The sequence below is a fragment of the Mustela nigripes genome, chromosome 1 (genome assembly GCF_022355385.1).
Source record: "Mustela nigripes isolate SB6536 chromosome 1, MUSNIG.SB6536, whole genome shotgun sequence".
NCBI lineage: Eukaryota > Metazoa > Chordata > Mammalia > Carnivora > Mustelidae > Mustela > Mustela nigripes.
In genome coordinates, this window is record NC_081557.1 from 172,930,894 (window position 1) to 172,951,234 (window position 20,341).

Genomic DNA, 20,341 nt, shown 5'->3' on the forward strand with positions numbered 1-20,341 from the left:
ATGTAGAGTCATAATGTATGTATTCTTTCATGTCAGATTTCTTAACCTCACTTTTCACAAGTTTCAATTTCTTGTGTGTAGTTGTTGTTACTCATTCTTCTTGCTTATAGTATCCCTTAATGTAACTATAGGACAGCATATTTATCCATTTTACCATTGGTGGACATTTGGGGAGTTTCTAGGTTAGTTCTATTAAGCTGAGTGTCACTATGAATACTTTGTATATTTTGGTAAACATATATATGCATTAAACATATATATTTCTAAAGCAGAATCTGTATAGCATAAGGTGAGCATATGTTTAAAACTAATTGTATAGTTTTACAATGTGTTTGTATCAATTTATACTCCCACTTGCAAAGCATGAGAGCTCAATTTCCTCCACATTCCACCGACATTTGGTATTTTCCTATTTTTTAATATTGGTTTTGATTGCACATTTTTATCGTTATTATTCCCTGTATCTGGGAAAAAATATTTTTAAAAGATCTTTGTGGTAAAGATGACTTAATTATCATGCAGGAGAATCCCAACGTAACAAGAACTTTTGCCCATCATTTTAGTAAGTATGAACTCTCTATGACTAGTCACAGTGGGCTGAATAGTCCCCATTGGGATTGATGGAGAATTTTCTTTTCCGGATTTCCTTTTCTTAAAAAGAAAATAAATAATATGCACACCAATGATCTTTCTTTAAGAGCCTTTTCACCCCTGACCTGAGTCTTAATGAGTGTATAAACTATTTTTTCTTTTCTCGTAACACTGAAAGCAAGACACCACACAGAAGCCATCCTGTTTATGGCGACATTATCAGAAGAGAGAGGAAAATAGATAATCCAGAGGGTGCCTCTGAAAGTAATACATTTCCTAATTGTCCGAAGTGTTTTTATTGTTTCACAGTTCTGTGTCTCCATGTTGTTTGGTGTATCTGAGGAAGTAGTGTGAAAGGTGATCTCGTAATGGATTCCCGATGAAGTAAAAGTGGAGAATGTGTGCCATGTGGGTAGTCTCCGATCAAAGGATAAAAATGAGTGGGTCACAGAGAGGGGTGATGTGCAAGGAGACTTGAACTGTGAGTCAGGAGACTTCAGCTTCATTTTTGGCTGTGCCGTGGCTTTATAACCTTACCTGGTACCTTTCCTTCTATGGATCAGACCTCTCTTGGCTGTAGTTATACAGTGTCTAAGGTATGTTTCTGAGGGTAAGGAAATGTTAATCCAGATTCTCATACTCCACCCCATGGTAGTGAATTAGATTTTCTGGGATGGGGCTCTACAGTTAGCTTTTTAAAAGAAGGACACCAATAATTCTGCCCATTGAAGTTTGAGAGTCACTTCTCTGTGATAGCTTCCTGAGCAGCACTTTCCAAATGTGCCTAAGCATAAAAAAGGCCAGTACTGTTCATTAGAGAAATAGATGCCCAAGCCTCTACTGTGACCCTAGACATTCTGATTAGTAGGTCTGGAATGAGTTCTGTATGTCTGAGCAAACTCCCTTAAGACAAATGACTAACTAGATCTGGGGGAATAGTCCTCTCTTTCTGTATGCTAGTAGTTTCTCAACTGCTTTCTCCAAAGTCTCTGGAGTTCTTTTAAGAACCTCATGGCTAAGGGGCCCTGGGTGGCTCAGTTGGTTAAGCATCTGCCTTTGGTTCAGGTCATGATCCCAGGGTCCTAAGATCAAGCCCCACATCAAGCTCCTTGCTCAGTGGGGAAACTGCTTCTTCCTCTCCCTCGGACCCCCTCTTGTGCTTGCTCTCTTTCAAATAAATAAGTAAAATCTTAAAAAAAAAAAAAAAAAAAGAAAGAAAATAACCTTATGGCTAGGAAAGGGTAGAATGTGTTAAAAGGGTAAGGGAAAATTTTCAGATGTTGGGCTAATGCTTAAGCCCTTTTAAATGTTTAAAGCCCTCTGATTTTATCCAGAGTTTATCCATTTCCATGTAATTTATATATTATATTGTATAATGTATTATATATATTAGGTATCTTCTCTAATTTTTATTTTAAAACAATGTTCTCTAGCTAAATTGTTTGAAAACTACTATTTAAAGATCTCTATTTTAAAAAATTAAAATTTGTATCAACTTTCTCTTGGCATATCTATCTACACAGAATATATATTTTTTTCATACACAGAATATATATATATGTATTCATACACAGAAAAGTACACATATCGTAAGTACACAAATCAGTGAACACATTCAGACCAAGAAACTGAACTTGACCAATGTCTCAAAAGCCCCAGTCATATCCTTCCTAGCCACTATCTTTACTTAAAAAAAGATCACTATCCTGATTTCAAATACCATAGATCAGTTTTACTTGTTTTTGAGCTTGACATAACAGAATCATTCAGCATACACACACTTGTATCTGGCTTTTTTTGCTCAGTGCCACATTTGAAATTCATCTATATTATTCTATTATGTAAAGTACCTTCTCATCGCTTCATAATATTCCATTGTGTGTGACTATACCACAATTAATGTATCTATTTTATCAATGATAGTCATTTGGGTAATTTCTGGATTTTGGATAGTACAAACAGTGCTGCTGTAAACATTCTTCAACAGGCCTTGTTGTGAACCTATGTTTGCATTTCTTTTGGCATGTTCTTAGGAAGGGAATTACAGGGTCCTCAAGTATAGTGGATATGGTCAGTTCTATAGATGCTGCCGAATGGTTTCCCCTAGTGGGTATACCAGTTTTTATTTCTGCAGCGGTGTACAGAGTTACAGTTGCTCCAAACCCTTACAATCATTTCATAGTTTCTGTCTTCTAGCTTTTGTCAGTGGGTGGTAGGATGGAGGGTTGTACAGTTTTATCTCATTATTGTTTAACTTTATATACTTGTTAACTTTTTCTTACATTTACTGACCATTTGGACATTACTTTGATGATGTGCCTATTCAAATTTTTGGCCCATTTTAATTTTTTTTCAACTTACCTTATTATATATTATTTTATTGTGTTGTTATTCACCATACAGTACAATGTTGGCTTTTGGTGTATTTCTTCTCTAACAATATCCCTTATGTGGATTCAAGTTTCTGACCTATATTATTTCCCTTCTCTCTAAAGAACTTCTTCTAACATTTCTTACGAGGCATGTCTTCTGGTGACAAATTTCCTAAATTTCTGTTTGCTTGAGAAAGTCTTTATTTCTCTTCTACTTTTGAAAGATAATTTCACTGAATACATATTTTTTTTTTTAGTCAACATTTTAAATATTTTGTTCCATTTTCTTTGTGCTTGCATGGTTTCTAAAAAGATGTCCAATGTAATTCCTTTCCTTTTTCTCTCATGGGTAATATCCCCCTCACCCCTACCTGGTTTCTTCCAAGATTTTATCTTTGTATTTAATTTTTGGAGTTTCAATGATTTACCTAGGCATAGATATTTTGATATTTATCCTGCTTGGTACTGTCTGTGATAACCAGATCTTTCATTAAGTTTGGAAAATTCTCAGTCAGTAATACTTCAAATATTGCTTCTTCTTTCTTCTTTTTCCCATGAGGTATGTGTTACATGTTACATCTTCATAAGTGTTTCACAGTATTCTTTTCCATATATATTTTTTCATTCTTTTTTCTCTTTGTTTTTTATTTTGGGAAGCTTCTACTGACACTTCTTCAAACTCACTGACTTTCCCTTTAGCTATGTCCAGTCCACTGGTGGGTCCCATTAAAGGCACTTCATTTTTGAGTAGTGGTTTTGATATCTAACATTTTCTTCTGGAGCTTCCTTAGAGTTTCCATCTTCTGCTTACATTTCCCATCTGTTTTTGCTGTTTGCGTTTTCCATTAGGGCTCTTAGCATATCAAGTTTTTTTTACATTCCCAGTCTGATAGTCCCCAAATCTCTTCCAGCCTGAGTCTAGCTCTGATACTTGGTTTATTTCTTCAGACTATGACTTTGCCTTTTCACATGACTTTATTGAAAGTCAGACATGGTGTATCAGGAAAAAGGAACTGAAGTAAACAGATCTTCACTGTAAGGCTTATGGTTATACGGCTTTTGCAGTAGCCTGTGTTCACTGTCTGCCATCATTGTGCTGCCACAGGCTAAAATTTCCTCTAGTCTCCTGTTTTTGTTTCCCTTGTTGTTTTGGGGTTTCCCTAGATATTCCATGGAGACTGAGATTTGCAGTTCTTTTGGCTTTAATTTTTGCGGTTTCACAGGAGCCCTATCAGTGTGGTGGTAAGGTATGGGACAGGGGCAGCATTCTCTACAGTACTGTAGTTGGGTCTCAGTCTTCTAGAGAGCCTCAGCTGAGTAGTTCTCTTCTTCCATAGTAAAGGCTAAAGGTTGTTGGAGTTGAATATCTTCCTTTCCCAGGTCCCTTAGGTTTTGGTAAAACTTCAGTTGGTTAGGCTCTGGTAAAATGGTTTACCTTAAAGGCAGGCCTTGTTAAGAACAGAATGTTCTGGGCATATTTCAGAATGCGCACTTTTCCTCTTCTGCTGCCAAAAGCAGCAGGGGATTTTCCACCAATCATTAGGCTATAAGAATTTGTAATAAGATCCTCAAGTTGTAACTTTATAGTTTGATAAAACAAAAAAATTTTGCAAATATTTATTACATATTTTTAAAAATTAATTTTTGGTGATAATTCTCTTGACCCTTAGGGGGAGTCCATATTTTTAAAAAATCCATAACCTTTTTGAAAGACAGGAAGTCATAACTCACAAATTTATGCTTTGATGGGAGATACAAAGATGCTCTAAATAGCGTAAGCACTCTAGAGATCATTAAAATAGTGTTCATGATTCAGTTTTGGATAACAAAAGTTAATTTTAAATTGCCTTTCTTCCATTTAAAAAATAGAACTATTTCAAGGTGGTGGAGATAGATATGTTAGTTGGAGAAATTTTAAACATTATTCTTCCAGGCCTCTATCTGTAAAGATATAAAATAGAGAGAGATCAACTTTAATTAAGCTCTTGTCTATATAATTCCCTTACAGATAAAAAAAAAAAATCACAGGAGTTTTTAGTTGTTGGTTGTTGAATACATTATGTAAAGTAGAGGCCTTTGCTTTTTTTAATTAGATTATTTTATGATGTTACACAATTTGGAATTAGTGAAGACCAAGAGTTATTTAAATTATAACTTAGGGAAATCAGCTCTCTGTGTAAGCATTAAAAAAAGGAACTAATAATAAGGTAGAAATCTGTTTAAAGATAAATGTTAAAGGAAACACATGTGCTTTAAGGCAATACTGAATCCAATTATAATCTGATAGCTATTTCATGGGGAGAACAATGCATTAAAATATTTGGACCTCCAAACACATAATGTACAATACTACAGTAAAACTATTTTTGAGTAGCTAATAAAAATATGCAGCTATTTAAATAATAGGACTTCCAGGGTCCAGCTTTATGTGTTTAACATTTTTTTTCCCTTAGTATTGTCTTTTCAGTAGTTAGATTACTATTCCAAATAGGTCAATAATTTATTATTTTCCCAACAAAGAAAAGTAAGTCTCAGGTAGCTAAATGCCTATACTATTGCTTCTTATTAATATAACAAGATGATAAGAGCTAATTTTTTTTCCAAATGATGCATCAATGAGGCATGTAATATGTGTTCAGCTCTTCAGAGAATAAAAAACTATAACCAAAAGATGGCAGATTAAAAGACCATGGCGGTGTCACGAGGGGTTGGTAGGTGGGAGGGATATATTGCTACCGAGGATCTCTACTCCAGCTTAATTCATTTTCACCGGGAATGGTGTCTGCAGCTGGAGAATAGTATCTGACCTCCAGAGATTGCAAGTCATACTTTCACAGTTGCCTACTTTGCATTTGTCACTGATGTCCCTTTTCTTACTACCAGGAATTAGATTTATAGAACTATGTGCCAAGGGAACTTCTTGCAAAGCACCATGGTTGAGAAGTTTTCCATATCGTGCTCTGGTAAACACATATTTTGCCTTTGCTTACCCTATCATGTTTAATAGGTATTGTGATGTCTCAGATTTTTCTCTCCTAATTTTGAAAAGTTAATTAAAAGAAGTGGGAGAATGGGATGGAGAGTTTCTAACAACAAGTCAAATTCATTTGAACAGTAAAAATAATTGCTGTGCGAAATTAAGGTGCAAGCACATGCCTGCTGTAATTGGTGCATACTTATTAGAGCTCTTCGTTTGCAACCTCTCTCAGTGTTGGGGCCCATGATAACGTGGATACTTAAGGGAAAAGTATGATTAGAGATGGTGTAGTTCATTCAGTAAACATTTCTTAGTGTTTGATGTGACTGAACTGAGCGTCACATATGATTTTACACTTTTATCCTTTCAGACAACTGACAGGTCTCTAATCTCCATCTTAGAACCTTCACTCAGCTTGAACTTTGGCTCATAAAGGTCATTTTTGAACCACTTGGGACAAAGAGCCGCATCCATGAAATCCCACTGAGTCGATAGATACGATAATAGCTTTAGGCACATTTTCTTAAGACCCAAGGGGAAAGACAATTTCAATAAATGTAAAACTATGCCATCTACAATCCACACAATTTCTTAGAAAAATCTCATAGGAATAAATCTTCTCTTTTCCTTCAGGCAAGAACCTCCTTAACAATAACAACGCAAGACGCTATTAAGGGCATAGGGTACTAACTGTGGCAAAAAAAGAAAAAAAAAATCATACACACAATCTATTAGACAGAGCGCCTCGAACACAAAAAGAACATCCATTCATCTAATATACCCCTTTGCCTCACAACTACTTGTGAAACATGTTCTGAATATTTAGACCTTAAATTGTTACAGAAACTATGAATTGTCTGAACCAATTTAATAATGTGAAAATGACTTAGATATATCATTCCGTTATGGAATGCTTTAAATGTAGTTCCTCTTTTATTTTCTTTTTACCTTTTAGTCTCCAGCTCATAAAAAAATGAAAAAAATCCTCGCAGGTTAGATATGTCAGGATAATTAACAGAAGGTTCCTTAGCAGCAGATGTCTGAGATAAGTAGTAAAGGGCATTCTCTTCCCTTGACATGCCATCAAAGGGAAAAGCAACGAATATTTAAATGAAAGAATTGAAAACTATGTGGATGCATGTTTTAATATCTGAATAATTAACAGATTTTTAAATCATGACTTAAGCTGTAGGAAATTAAGAGATCTCATGATCATGTTAATAGTAATTTTTCTTGCCTGCCACAAATTATAGCACTGTCTTTGATTTTTTCCCCTTCCCTCGATATATTTCATGATGCAAAGGAATGCTTCTTGAAAGTAAAGTATCCCCTCCAGCGAAATATTTCACTCAATTTGCCTCAGAGAATTGCGCTGGCAGGGAAAAAAAAAAAAAAAAGATGCTTTGGAAAAACTTAAATTCAACAGCTTAAAAGTATTTTTTTTTTTTTTTTACTGATGTTTCAAGCAAGATTTTTCAATGAGTCAAATAACTGAATTCCAACATTCAAATTTTTATTTTAATATTATACTTAAACTTTATCTTAATATTCTATATTTTGTGCCTTTCTTCTTTTGCATTTATTTTAAATAGTAACGTGAGTGCAATCAACTGCAAATCCCATCCTCTGATATAATCTCCATGGAGATTATATTAGGAAGGGTTTTCTTGTTTACTTTTAAAAGGTCTCCTGAATATAGCTGGTGCCAACAGAGAAATTCTTCTAAAGGTAGTATAGGGATTTTAATCTGCCCCTTACTAGGAAGTGATGGAGGCTAATGCAAATAGCACTCATTTGATTCTGTAAAACTCATAATAAGAAATAATGAAGCATCTGGTCGACAGCAAAAGGTCAAGGAAGAAACATTTTGAAATGGAAAGTGTATCAGTCCCTCTGGCAAAGACTTAGAGGTTGGCAAAGACTGTTGTTGCTTCAGGAAGCTTTTGTCTCTCATATTGAGACTTAGAATATATATTCCTCCTTGTGCTTATTGTTGCATACAGAGCAGAATTAGTTCTTAGTATTGGTAACAGAGCATGAGCGTGGTCTACCTTTTTTCCCTCGATAGTTGAGGGCAGTGATTCTCAAACTTTGCTGCTGCTTAGAAGCACCAGGAGAGGTATGAAAACTTGCCATGCTAATGAAACCAGAGACCCTGGGCACCAATCATGGCTGTTTCTGCAGGTGCTGGCAACGTGCAGCCAAATTTGAGAACCAATGTTTCAGAGCTTTCCAAAGGCACAGGTAGATGCAAATGTGTGTGGCCCTGCAAAGGTAAGGATCCATATTCCATACTGGCTTTAAAAAGGGCCTACGGGAATGACGCAGAACTGGTAGAAAAGTCTTGAATAAAAGAATGGGGTGACAGGGAACTTATTCCTATAAACACTGGGTTTAGATATGCAAAAGGGTTTCTCATTCGGAGTATATGGCTTAATTTCTTAAAATGAGAATTTAGATATAAATGAGATTCCTGTAATTGAAGGTTCCTGAATATTCACTTTTTGGGAGATTATCTCCGTTTTGGCAAGTGAGAATGTTTCTGGATCCTGGAAAGAGCAAACTTAAATGACAGAGAATCAAATTTCTCAATGTGCTACCACTGACTTCAAAGTTGTAGCCTCAGGAAGAATGCCACCTGATAACTAACAAGAATATCATTGAGAAGTCTAGCATTTTAAAGCCAACCTGCCCACTTGTGGGTTCATGTACATCAACTTGTTTTTTTCTTGTTTTTCTGGAAGTTTTCAACTGCTAGTACTTTGGTCATGCAAACACTCACACACTGATCGGACATGAGGTTCACATGAATGCCTCATGGGTTGATTTTTATACCTTCTCTTAAAATCTGAAGGAAACCAATTTTAGAGTTCATTAGCATATCTAATTTATACAAAAGAATGGTAGGATGATGGTTTTGAAAATAGTGGGTATGTTGCCTCCCATGGCTGATATTACAATACATTAAATCCAAAGTACTCACTTTACTGATTTTCTTAAAAAGCAGAAAATTTGTCATTAGCTTAGTCTGAACCTATATTCTGATGCTATTTTATATATTTGAAATAAATTAATGTTAAGAGGGATTTTTTTCTCCTTAAAAATTATCTATCTTAAATCACTTTAGAATATTCTAAGGCAACTTCACAATGTTCTGAAGTTACACAGTGGTAATAATTACACTCTATAAGTATACCAAAAATCCTTGTGTTGTACACTAAAAACAAGTAAATTATCTGAAATGGAAGAAGATTTTGAAAATTAAGCATGAGTAGAAGCTGAAAAAAAGCATTTATTTATTCCAACTAAGTAGGAGATTGAAGATATTTATTTATTCATTCAGCCTTGATTATTGATTATTGAACTAGGCACTGTATTGGACTGTGGGATTATATACTGAGTCAAAATAGCTCTAGTCCCTGCTCTCAGGTAGTGTACATTCTAGAGGGAGACAAGCACACACAAATGTTAAATTGTAACAAGGAATGTACTTTTAAAAATAGAGTATTATAATATATGGGGATTTAATATTTTCAGAGAAGCTAAGGAAGCTTTTTCTTAAGAAAGGGACACTTGATTTGACAAAAGAAGGTTAAATAGGACTTAGCTAGGTAAGAGAGGAGGAAATAGTGTATCCGTCTGAGAGAACAGTACTGATAAAAACACTTGACAGAACCAATCTTGGTGCATTTCACAATAATGAGCAAACGTCTAATATGACTGGGGCAAGAAGAAGGATGGTAATGGTTCAAGATAAGACTGGAGCAGGACAGCAATCCAGACCCCATTAGTCCTTGAGATCTTTCTCAGCTGTGCCTACCTATGAGCAGTGGGAAATTACAGGAGAATTTTAAGCAGGAATATGATATAAGTTGATTTGCTTCTAGAATAGATTGCTCTGGTTATTTTGTGGAGAATGGGTTGGTAGGACACCAAAACAGATGGAAATAGACAAATTAGTATAGGTAAACAAATTAGTAGGCTATAACAGACAAGGCAAGAGATGATGACAGCTTGGCCCAAGAAGGTGGTGGGGGAACCAAGGACATGGAAAGATTCAAGAAACATTTAGTAGGTAAAATCAACAGAGTGTATTATTAATGGATTGTTTAGGCTGTTGAAGAAGAGGGAAATCTCAGAAATGAGTTCTAGTTTTTTTTTAGCTGGTGTAACTAGATGGATCATGAAGTCATTCATTGATTAGCGAAAGAAAGCAGTGAACGGGTCATGAATTTAGTCTTGGTTATGTTGAATTTGTGATGGTTTTGGGTTAGTTAAGGAATGTTAAGCAGTTTAAAAATCTTATGAGTCAGAAGCTCAGAAAAGATGCCTGGCTAGGAGTTTAACTTTTATGGATCATCTCTATTTAGTTGGATCAGACCATCTGGGGGAAAAGTGTATGTAAAATGATAGTTAGAGGCGGATTAGATTTTAGGCTCGAGGAATTTAACATGCAATAGACAAGCAGAGGAGTTGAGTCCAGCAGGAAGAGCCAGATAGGTAAAAAACATGAATTAAATGGGCATCTGCTTTTCAAAAGCTTGTTAGACCGCTTTGCTTTTACAAGAGAATTACATTAGTTAGTACCTTTTCGGTAACTGAAAGAGATCCAAAGAGGATTTTTGCTTTTATGAAAAAAGTTGGAAAGCAAAAAGAGGAATGAGCATTTGTGTTGCAGCAAGACATTACAGAGGCAGCACACACCCCAAGCAGCAAGAGTGTCCCCACCAAACTCCTTCTCTGGGAGAATCAGAGAATCACTCAGAATCAAGCCACCACAGCTTTGAACTGTGTCTGTGAGTCTCTGTGCTTTATCTCAATTTATTGTAGGCCTTCATTAGCAAAATGTGTCCTCAGGTATTAAAAAAACCTGGGAGAGGTCATTGACTGTGTCTGGGAAAGCTAAAAAGTTTTTCCTATACCCAGAATTGTTGAATCACTGTATTGTACACCTGAAACTAATATAACACTGTATGTTAACTATACTGGAATTAAAATAAAAACTTAATTTAAAAAATTTCCGTATCAATTAATGGTAATTGCTTCTTTGCTTTACACCATTTCCGCTTACAAAAGATTTCAGGGGAATGCTCTGCTTTCAGAAAGCAGGGGAAATCTGGGTCTCAAAAGCCAAAGGGACAGCAGATTTTAAGGAAGACATGGTTGACCATGTGGAGTACTGCTGTTGGAGTCTGATAAAGACTGAAAAGAATATTCACGGCATTTTATGTCTTTTATAAAATAGGTTGGAAGCCAGAGTGAAGTAGTCTTACAATGGAAATGTAGATTAAAAACTAGAAATAGTGAGTAGAGCTAACTCTTTCTAGAAAGAGTGAAAGGGTTAAGATTATGAAAAAGAACATGGATGTGGACAAAAATAAAGAAAAGAAAAACTTTTTTTTTTTAATTTCTAAGAGCATTGATGTAAAAGTTCAGGTTCCACATGAGGGTTTCCTGGGAAATGTTTACAATCAGTGGGGAAGGAAAATGGAGTGAAGTTTTCAAAGGTGCATAATACCACTGGGGACTGCTCACAATTATTAAGATTATTTGAGTTTCAAAAATAAACCTATCTTATATTTAGTGTGACCAAGTTTACTGGATAATGGATGATTAACACCTTTAAGCTGAATCCTTAAAAAGACAGGAGTCATTTTAATAGAAATATATTTAAAATGTATACTCCCCTGAATTGTTAACTGTAATGTACTGGTTGTAATTTTTGTTCTATTTCATGACTTGAAATTACTACCACCATTAATCATTCAATGTGTTTATAGATGAGTATTTTCCTTAGGGTTTATCATAATTTGTTGGCCTCTATATTATGTTTCTCCATTTACTTTTTAATTTTAGCTATGTAGATCTTCCTTTAAAGTTTGCCTTTCTCTCATTACTATAAAGAATCACTTTTCACTATAATAAGCAGGTGATTCTTTAAATTTTTTTTACTATTAGACATTACGGCTTTCTGTAGGTTAAAATGCTATGTAACATAGAGGTAAATAGGTCAGAGAGAGAGACCGAGTCTTTTGTTAATGAGTAATATTCACACATGTTGGTTCTTGAGATAAGTAGTTTTGCTTACTTTTTCTTTAGAGGCCTTATTGCTTTCTGGTACTTTATGTGTTCTGCTTGAAAACCTGGGAGTGGGTTTTACTTTATTTGTGTTTTCAGTGATGATTACAGTACGTAACACATTAAAGGTGTTACTTTTTTATTGTTATGTGTTATTGTTTTGGTTATTCATTATGTTCCTATATCTATGTAACTAAAGCACAAACCTTTTTTTCACTGTAAAATTGTGTCAATGCCATTTAAATCGATAACACGAGGAGATTTCTTGGATTATACATCAGGATCCACTGTTACTCAAGGTTCAGGAGAATGAGAGAATGGAAACTCAGGAAGGCAGGAAGTTTTGTCTTTGTAGGTTTTATTTATTGTTCTGTTGCTGCTGCTGCTGCTGCTGCTGTTTCATAGTATATTTTTAACAATTGTCCTTTTCTTTCCTACAGAATTGATGAGGAATGGAATGAGTATTGGGGACGTGATCATGATACTCATTTATTTTCTTCTTATGGTTTTGTGAGGACTTTGTGAGGTAACAGTGCATATGGACTTTCTAGTGCTTAGTGAACACTGTACAAATTTTGAGTACCATTTCTATTATCTCCATCAAATCTATACCTGTATCATTTCCTTAATGTATTTGATGAAAACAAATATTGTGGATGAAAAGAGCAAGTCTGGACCTGTTACATGGTTTCAACTTTGTTATTTTAATTTTATGTGTACCAAGGAGTTTAGTTAGGGAGGTTGAGGAAAAGGGAGTCTTCTTGAAGACCGTGGTATCACACACGAAGAGAATAAAGATAAAGCACAAATGATGGGTGTGTTAGTGTACAGGAAGGAGAGTTTTGGATTTATGGAACTCTTATTTTTCTAAACAGATGTCCTCATCATGGAAGTTATTGTAGTCTCCACTTAACCAGATGGGATACGAAACTCCCTGTTGTGTTCAGAACTGGCAGGGCTCATTAAGTTGGCTTTAAATTGGGTATTAAGGGAGGATCTTTTGCTTAGTCCAAATAATCTCAACATGCACAATGAAGAGAATAGGGAGTTATACAAGCTAAGATGAAATATAAGATAAGTGATAAGTAATATTAACATACTGGACTTAATTGTCTATAAGTAACTACAAAGTAAATGGGAAATTAAAAAGATTAACTGGAAATGTTTCTAAATGATGGAGAATATGACCTGTTGAGCATAATAAAAATGGAAAGATAACATTTCCTTAACGGGCATACCAAAACTGGTAGGTGAAATATCCTCTATAAACAAAACTAAGAGGAAATCGAACTTGAGGAAGAAGCATTATATATGAGATTAAAAAAAAAAAAAACAAGTAGAAGAAAAGGGGAAAAGTGGCTTGTTATTTAATAATGGTAATATTGGGGAAAATCTTTTGATTTAAAGATACAACAGAAGAAAATAAAAGACTGTAGTAGGTATATACCAAAACATCGGAGGTGAAAATTTCAGTTCATTAGTCCTTTAAACTTCTAGAGCAGGGACTTTTTTGGACTCTTCAAAATAAAAAAAAAATTATATATTCAGATAAAAATTAATAATACTTATGTACATTCATGTAATATTCAACAAATATATGAGTTGATAAGCATAAATCAATGAAATGGAGGTAGTATTGGTAATAATAAAAATTATTTTATGATTTCAAAGTAGTAAAGAAACTATAAAGGTACTGAACTTATTGTACTAAATAAGCATTATTTTCCTTTACTGGACTTATTTTGCTAAACAAGTTTTACAGGGGTATAGGCAGACAGTTAATAAGTTTAATGAAAAAATGGGCGATTGGATATTACCTACATGATATCTGATTTAAAGGAATAAACTAAATTGATTAGCCAAGCTTTAACCTTTACAGACTGAGAGGTAACAGACCCATTAATATTTATGATTTATACAGAATATCAAATATTAATAATAGCTACTTTAATATATTAGTTTTGAGCAGAGGTCTTAAATCTTTTTATTTACAGTTGTGTAACCTTGAACAGGTTATTAATTTCACTACTACCTCATTTTTTCTAATCTATACAATGAGAATATTGCTTGTCTGGATTTTTTTGGTAGATAAGATAATTTTTTAATAGACTTAACTTGGTGTTCAGATCATAATGGGAGCTAACTAAATGAAGTTTATTTAGCTAAAGCTAAAGCTAAAAAAATAAAGTTTAATTTTATAATTACAAAAATTAGTCAAGCCAAATTTTATTCTAGAAATATGAAATCAGAAAGAACAAAATAAAATAATAATTTACACCTTCACATACTATTAATCTTTGTCAATATATTAACTAATTAATAAAATAGTCTTTGGGAAAGCAGGGTATCACTTCAACCAAAGTAAAAGAGGGAAATGAAACTCAGTTAAATCACTTGCTCCAAATCACAGATAAATGAGAATTGTTCTGAAACAATGTGTAGAAATTTCCAAAGTATTAGCTTTGTTAATTTATATGCCATTTGTGGATCTTGAGAAGTATATCTTTAAAAAAATATATCTAATAGTGGAATACAAAGGAGTTATACACTTAAGGAAGTGGGAAATATATTTTTACCCCTAAGATACAAATGCAGTGATCTGAAGGGACACCTGCACCCTCACATTTATACCAACAATTTTCACAATAGCCAAACTGTGGAAAGAACCCAGGTGTCCATTTACAGATGAACAGATAAAGAAGATGTGGTGAGTGAGTGTGTGTGTGTGTGTGTGTGTGTGTGTGTGTGTAATGGACTATTATACAACCATCAAAAATGAAATCTTGCCATTTACAGTGACATGGATGGAACTAACGTATTATGCTAAGTGAAATAAGTCAATCAGAGAAAGACAATTATCATATGATCTCACTGATTTTCAGAATTTAAGAAACAAGGCAGAGCATCATAGGGGAAGAACGGAAAAAAATAAAACAAAATGAAACCAGAGAAGGATATAAACCATAGGAGACTCTTAGTCTTGGGAAACAAACTGAGGGTTGCTGGAGGGGGTGGGGTGGGGTGGGGTGGCTGGGTAATGGACATTGGGGAGGGTATGTGTTATGGCGAGCACTGGGTGTTGTATAATACTAATGAACCACATATCTGTACCCCAGAAACAAATAATACATTATATGTTAGCTAAAATATAATTATAAGAAGGAAATATATTTTAGATGTTGAAAAAATATTTCTTAAACACATAACTTTGAAATGAAGGATTTTAATTTATTTTAACTTTAAGACAAGGGTATTTATTTGTCATGGTTATGTTTATAATAGTTATAATTGTTATGCATATGCATAGCATCTTCTTACTTTAATTGTGGGAGAAGGATGCCCTAGGAATACAAGCAAGAGATTCGGTTCACAGCAAAAGTAAAAAGATCATAGCTTCTGGATTTGATAAAAGATAAGCCCCAACAATTTATTATTTCTAACTCTTTTCTATATTCATGCTGTAATTTACTTAGTGCTAATTAATAACCAGGTACCTTGCTAGCTTTTGAATTCATAATAAAGATCCCAACCAGATCAAGTCTTTCAGTTTATAGATTTCCCGCTCTTCTGGACTATTCTAAAATTACTCTCCCAAGCATGCCTTTTCACAATTTCTTCCTCCTTTCCTTCCTATGAATCTAACTATTCCCTACTCATGTCTCCCCTATAGACACAAATAGAAGTTTCTTTGTAAAATTCTGGCCATGTAATAGTCCAATTTTATCATTTCTTCAAATGCTGCTAAATCATTTTAACTCCTTAGCCTGATGTACAATTTTTTAAATTTTTATTTTATTTATTTTATTTTTTTTAATTTTTTTTAAAGATTTTATTTATTTATTTGTCAGAGAGAGAGCGAGCGAGAGTGAGCACAGGCAGACAGAGTGGAAGGCAGAGTCAGAGGGAGAAGCAGGCTCCCTGCGGAGCAAGGAGCCCGATGTGGGACTCGATCCCAGGACGCTGGGATCATGACCTGAGCCGAAGGCAGCTGCTTAACCAACTGAGCCACCCAGGCGTCCCTACAATTTTTTTTAAATATAAGCTTGTCCATTTCCTCTCTAAACTAATATTCTTCTCTTCCTTACATGCTTTCTGTGTTCTCACTACACTGAGATTTCACAACTCTGTTGACATGTGGTGTGAATGACCCATACCTTTAAGCTTTTACCCATGTTTCCTCTATCTGGATAGCTTCTCCTCTTCTTTTAAAAATGACATTCCCATTCTCAAGATTAAATCTTTAACTCTTCATAGTATGACAAGTATTTTCCTACTGTCCATGACACATTTCTAAAATATCTATAAAACATCAAATTTGCAGAATAGGCTTCAATTTGAGATTAAAGGTCAGCTTCTATCAGTCCTAATAATCCCAAACTTACCTAATTTACATTTTACATTTACATTTTAATTTTTATGAAAATTAGCAGCTTATCGCTAATGCTTTCCTGCCACTTTCATTTTTTTCCTTCTTAAACATTTCTTTCTTTTTTAAACATTTTTGTAAGGCTGTAAATGTAGTTTATGATAAATGAGGCAAGTAATTAATCAAACTGCTGAGCAGAAAAAAATGATGACATTATACAAATGGGATGGTTGATTGGCCTGCTATGCCACTGATAGTCTTGGCATCAGTGGTTCATTTGGGGTGGTCAGAATAAAATAAGCAGAGTCAAATTATTGCAAAAATGAATGAAAATTGAGGATAGTCTTCATTGCTAAAATTAGCTTTCAAATATATCCTGTAATAATTCTGCTAAGGACTTTGTACTGTCTACAGAGTCCATCCAGCAGTCCTATGAGGAAGTAGTCAGTCAATATCTACTTTACAGGGGCGCCTGGGTGGCTCAGTGGGTTAAAGCCTCTGCCTTCGGCTCAGGTCATGATCCCAGGGTCCTGGGATTGAGCCCCGCATCGGGCTCTCTGCTCGGCAGGGAGCCTGCTTCCACCTCTCTCTCTCTCTGCTTGCCTCTCTGCCTACTTGTGATCTCTGCCTGTCAAATAAATAAATAAATAAATCTTAAAAAAAAAAAAAAGATCTACTTTACAGAGGAGTAAGCTGGTAGTGCCCTCAGTCACGCAGCTATTTCGTGGCACAGCTAAACTGCAAGTCCTGATCTTTTCTGTTCCAAGGCCATTTATAATTATGCCCTTCCTGAGTGGTGTTCCTTACTCCCTCTTCTGTGCCTGGTGTGCCCATTATCTTCATTACCATATTGTTTTTCTTTTCTTTTTTTATTTTTTTCCTATTCTTTTCCTTTCTTTTCGTTTCTATTTTCTCTCTCTTTCTCTCTCTCTCTCTCTTTCTGCATTCAAATCTTGTTCATAACAAGGCAGGATCTGGGGTTGGTTTTTGTAGCTCCAGCTAGCCCTGCGGCTTCTGGTGCCCCTGAAGTTCCAGTCTTTGGATGGCACCCAGGGTTTGATGTAGCTGCGTGGGCTTCCTGGGACCTTGCTGAAATGCTTGTGTATCTGTCTGCCCTTGCGTGAACAAGAGAGCAAGATAGTGCCACAGCTGGGGGAGTACAGGGTCAACTAGTCAAAAGGAAGGATCTCGCCTCCAGCTTGGAGGATACAGCCCCAGGCCCGGCTGCTCATGTGCAGGATGTACGTACACCTTCAATTTTGGCACCTCAGGGATATGCACATCGTTGATTATACTTCCTACAACCACAGCTGTTTTGTTTTCCTGGCCAGGCATCTTCATCTTCCAGAACATCCGGGAGAGGGAGAGAGGTGGCAGGTTGGTGTGACTCAGGAGCAATGTCTTCAATACAACTTAATTAAAGGGAGAGTTGGTTCATCTGGCCAGAAACCTCTAAGCACAGCTTGATCAACAGTTTCAGGTAGATGTCATGGCTCTTAGGCTCCTTGTGCTGAACCTCTTGGTCCTTGTTGTGGTGGATGTGGACTCCCATGATGGTGCTGCCTGATCAGTCAGGTCTGGAAAGAGAATCCTTAGTCTTTCATTCTTGGTGGTCACAAGACACATTAAACTGTAGACCTCTTCCAGAGTAGTCCTGAATCTAAAGATATGATAACCCCAAACATTGTCAGCTCTATATGCCGAGAACTTCACAGCGATTGCTGAATAGATAATTGAGCAGGTGAATAAATTAAAGAAATAGAAATGTGTATGATAAGAATTATTGCATGTATAACCAACTTACAGGCATTGTCGGGAAAGCTCACTTGGAATACCTTTCTATTATCCCTCTGTAGGGAATATAAACTCGGTTCCTCAGTTTAAAGTGGAATTTAAATAAGGCAGCATATGTTTTCTTGTTCCATCAAAAGCAGTAACTTACAGAAATGAATGGGACAATGAGGGAATATGTTTAGATTGTCACACTAATGATGCCTCTTATATCAGTGTTTTCTCTCTTGCTGAAGGTACCAGAGAATATTTTGAAGAAAGCGAAGATTTAATCCTCTCAATTGTTGGTTTCAAAGGGCTTAAAATACCATTTCCATACTCCACTGCTAAACTACTTTGTACATCTCACTATTGAATTTTTAAGGCCCTGTTAGAACCTGTCTATTTAGCATCTGTATTCTCATCATGAAATATCTAATTCTGTGTATTTACCCCTCAGTATGTACTGTGCTTGTATTAGTACCACAATAAATCCTTTCAAGGCTAAAAGATATCCTCCTTTTACTGCCATTCAGGAATACATTACTCAATTAAGTTTTTTATCCTTTGTATACCCTCTATGAGTTTAAAACCATAAGTGAAATTTATAATTAAATGTGTGGAAGTATCTTTAATTTTAATCATTTTAATTATCTTTTTCTTATTCCCTCCTGCCTTTCTTCAATAGCAAAAGATTCATGCATTTTTCTAGACCAGTGGTTTTTAAAATATTAACTATGTTCATTTTCAGGCATGAAGATATCTATCCATACTATGATCTTTTCAGCTTTGCTCTATGAATCATCATAAGATCTGTGGTATGAAAAATACAAACTAAGGACATTTTTTTTTTTTTAGTTTTATTTTGTTTTTATAACAAAGTTTCAACCATGTATAGTACTTTTGATGTTTCTTATTGTAACGATTTTGTATGGTGATTTTTAGTACCTATATTTATTGGGATGTACACTTAATAATGTATGTAAATGTTGAACCACTATATTGTACACCTGAAACTAATGTAACATTGTATGCCAGCCTTACCTCAATAAAAATTTAAAAGGACTGTAGAAGACCCACAGGAAACCTTTCTTACTTGCCAACTGTTATTAATGTAGTAACTATTATCTCTCCTGGTCACATTGCTGCCATTAAATTGTGCTAGAAGAAGCAGGGCTTTTGATTCTCTTTCTTTCTTGTGTGAGTCAGTCATCTGAGTCTTCTAATCATTTCTGGAACCTTTGGTCAGTCACAATGCTAGGATTGCCATTATTATCAATTTTATTAACATTCTGTTTAAGTTCCATCCAACGCTAGATACAATTCTATCTATCCCCTTCAAAGAGTAGATAGTTTTACATAGTGCTCTTGTCACAGGTAAAAACACACAAATCAAAAGAATAAAAAGGAAGTCCAGAAAAAGATGTAAAAATACATAAAATTTTTGAAGGTAATGAAGACAGCATTTCAAAGTATTGAAAAAAAGATTTATTAACCATTCAGTAAGTGATACTGAAACAACAAGCTAACTATTACTTAAAAATAAAGTTATAATCATAATTCAAATAAAATACCAAAGGTAATGTTAACTGGATTAAGATTTAAATGTATAGAATAAAACCATAAAATCCAAGAAGAAAATATACTTTCTCTATTACATTGGAGGAAGGATCTCTATGTATGACATTAGCCAAAAGGAAAAACATTAATAAATTTGCTTAAATAAAATTTATCTGTTAATTTTAGAGACACAGAAATACCATGAACTATGAATTAATCACATAAAAAATCAAAAGGGGTCAATATTCTTAGTTCTTAGAGTGCTTTTATAAAATTAATGAATATCTTAGAAAAATAAGCAAAAAAGTCCCAAAGAGGAATATTGTAAAAAAAAAAGCAGAAAATTTAAGAAGTTAAACTATATTAGTATTCAAAGAAATGCAAATAGAAGTATCACCAAGACATCATTTTTATGTATTAAATTAGGAATAGGATATTCATAAGAAAAAACCCTTAATCTCCAATTAAATTTTTGTATGTGTTAGGTAGAGATAAAGGTTTTCTTTTTTTCTTATGAATATCCTTTGCTTCAGTGAGATTTATTGAAAAAAAATCCTTTCTCTTTGAATGGTGTTGATGCCTTTGCCATAAATCAAGTGAATACATACATGCTAGTCTACAGTTTGT

At 34.7% G+C, this 20,341-nt stretch overlaps 2 pseudogenes; both read right to left on the reverse strand.

The window, feature by feature from the left end:
* The window catches only part of LOC132027601 (tigger transposable element-derived protein 1-like), an 86,926-nt pseudogene extending 79,907 nt beyond the window's left edge, over positions 1-7,019 (reverse strand).
* A 1,058-nt stretch (positions 7,020-8,077) lies between these two features.
* On the reverse strand, positions 8,078-17,936 carry LOC132027702 (large ribosomal subunit protein eL18-like; annotated as a pseudogene).
* Between the last annotated feature and the right edge of the window lie 2,405 nt (positions 17,937-20,341).